The sequence below is a fragment of the Anopheles merus genome, unplaced genomic scaffold (assembly GCF_017562075.2).
Source record: "Anopheles merus strain MAF unplaced genomic scaffold, AmerM5.1 LNR4000133, whole genome shotgun sequence".
NCBI classification, from domain to species: Eukaryota; Metazoa; Arthropoda; class Insecta; order Diptera; family Culicidae; genus Anopheles; species Anopheles merus.
In genome coordinates this window covers 22,772-26,024 of record NW_024427713.1, presented here as the reverse complement: position 1 = coordinate 26,024, position 3,253 = coordinate 22,772, and positions in this window count along the sequence as shown.

Below are 3,253 nucleotides of genomic sequence, written 5' to 3'. Positions count from 1 at the left end.
CCATGTGTCCTAGCGAGACGATTAAGACAGTTTTGGAAAGGTATTGAAGCGGTCTTCTAAAGCCGCACATGGGTTCTACGATTAAACTCACGGATAGTCTTGTAAATGGGCTCTGAATGCATTTTACTCGGGAAAACCTATCAATTTTAGCATGCGTATATAGTGCACTATGACCCATTTTGAGACTTTTTCATCGCCAAGATCCTTATTATTGTGTTCCAGGGCTTTGGTTTGGTTATTCAAGAAGCCTCAATGATATAAGAACGATAATGGTTGACCTTGCATTTTCGTCAAAATTTCAACCATGGCCATATGGATGGATGGGAAAGTTGGACATTCCTTCAAATGGCCATAACTTCGTAACCATGTGTCCTAGCGAGACGATTAAGACAGTTTTGGAAAGGTATTGAAGCGGTCTTCTAAAGCCGCACATGGGTTCTACGATTAAACTCACGGATAGTCTTGTAAATGGGCTCTGAATGCATTTTACTCGGGAAAACCTATCAATTTTAGCATGCGTATATAGTGCACTATGACCCATTTTGAGACTTTTTCATCGCCAAGATCCTTATTATTGTGTTCCAGGGCTTTGGTTTGGTTATTCAAGAAGCCTCAATGATATAAGAACGATAATGGTTGACCTTGCATTTTCGTCAAAATTTCAACCATGGCCATATGGATGGATGGGAAAGTTGGACATTCCTTCAAATGGCCATAACTTCGTAACCATGTGTCCTAGCGAGACGATTAAGACAGTTTTGGAAAGGTATTGAAGCGGTCTTCTAAAGCCGCACATGGGTTCTACGATTAAACTCACGGATAGTCTTGTAAATGGGCTCTGAATGCATTTTACTCGGGAAAACCTATCAATTTTAGCATGCGTATATAGTGCACTATGACCCATTTTGAGACTTTTTCATCGCCAAGATCCTTATTATTGTGTTCCAGGGCTTTGGTTTGGTTATTCAAGAAGCCTCAATGATATAAGAACGATAATGGTTGACCTTGCATTTTCGTCAAAATTTCAACCATGGCCATATGGATGGATGGGAAAGTTGGACATTCCTTCAAATGGCCATAACTTCGTAACCATGTGTCCTAGCGAGACGATTAAGACAGTTTTGGAAAGGTATTGAAGCGGTCTTCTAAAGCCGCACATGGGTTCTACGATTAAACTCACGGATAGTCTTGTAAATGGGCTCTGAATGCATTTTACTCGGGAAAACCTATCAATTTTAGCATGCGTATATAGTGCACTATGACCCATTTTGAGACTTTTTCATCGCCAAGATCCTTATTATTGTGTTCCAGGGCTTTGGTTTGGTTATTCAAGAAGCCTCAATGATATAAGAACGATAATGGTTGACCTTGCATTTTCGTCAAAATTTCAACCATGGCCATATGGATGGATGGGAAAGTTGGACATTCCTTCAAATGGCCATAACTTCGTAACCATGTGTCCTAGCGAGACGATTAAGACAGTTTTGGAAAGGTATTGAAGCGGTCTTCTAAAGCCGCACATGGGTTCTACGATTAAACTCACGGATAGTCTTGTAAATGGGCTCTGAATGCATTTTACTCGGGAAAACCTATCAATTTTAGCATGCGTATATAGTGCACTATGACCCATTTTGAGACTTTTTCATCGCCAAGATCCTTATTATTGTGTTCCAGGGCTTTGGTTTGGTTATTCAAGAAGCCTCAATGATATAAGAACGATAATGGTTGACCTTGCATTTTCGTCAAAATTTCAACCATGGCCATATGGATGGATGGGAAAGTTGGACATTCCTTCAAATGGCCATAACTTCGTAACCATGTGTCCTAGCGAGACGATTAAGACAGTTTTGGAAAGGTATTGAAGCGGTCTTCTAAAGCCGCACATGGGTTCTACGATTAAACTCACGGATAGTCTTGTAAATGGGCTCTGAATGCATTTTACTCGGGAAAACCTATCAATTTTAGCATGCGTATATAGTGCACTATGACCCATTTTGAGACTTTTTCATCGCCAAGATCCTTATTATTGTGTTCCAGGGCTTTGGTTTGGTTATTCAAGAAGCCTCAATGATATAAGAACGATAATGGTTGACCTTGCATTTTCGTCAAAATTTCAACCATGGCCATATGGATGGATGGGAAAGTTGGACATTCCTTCAAATGGCCATAACTTCGTAACCATGTGTCCTAGCGAGACGATTAAGACAGTTTTGGAAAGGTATTGAAGCGGTCTTCTAAAGCCGCACATGGGTTCTACGATTAAACTCACGGATAGTCTTGTAAATGGGCTCTGAATGCATTTTACTCGGGAAAACCTATCAATTTTAGCATGCGTATATAGTGCACTATGACCCATTTTGAGACTTTTTCATCGCCAAGATCCTTATTATTGTGTTCCAGGGCTTTGGTTTGGTTATTCAAGAAGCCTCAATGATATAAGAACGATAATGGTTGACCTTGCATTTTCGTCAAAATTTCAACCATGGCCATATGGATGGATGGGAAAGTTGGACATTCCTTCAAATGGCCATAACTTCGTAACCATGTGTCCTAGCGAGACGATTAAGACAGTTTTGGAAAGGTATTGAAGCGGTCTTCTAAAGCCGCACATGGGTTCTACGATTAAACTCACGGATAGTCTTGTAAATGGGCTCTGAATGCATTTTACTCGGGAAAACCTATCAATTTTAGCATGCGTATATAGTGCACTATGACCCATTTTGAGACTTTTTCATCGCCAAGATCCTTATTATTGTGTTCCAGGGCTTTGGTTTGGTTATTCAAGAAGCCTCAATGATATAAGAACGATAATGGTTGACCTTGCATTTTCGTCAAAATTTCAACCATGGCCATATGGATGGATGGGAAAGTTGGACATTCCTTCAAATGGCCATAACTTCGTAACCATGTGTCCTAGCGAGACGATTAAGACAGTTTTGGAAAGGTATTGAAGCGGTCTTCTAAAGCCGCACATGGGTTCTACGATTAAACTCACGGATAGTCTTGTAAATGGGCTCTGAATGCATTTTACTCGGGAAAACCTATCAATTTTAGCATGCGTATATAGTGCACTATGACCCATTTTGAGACTTTTTCATCGCCAAGATCCTTATTATTGTGTTCCAGGGCTTTGGTTTGGTTATTCAAGAAGCCTCAATGATATAAGAACGATAATGGTTGACCTTGCATTTTCGTCAAAATTTCAACCATGGCCATATGGATGGATGGGAAAGTTGGACATTCCTTCAAATGG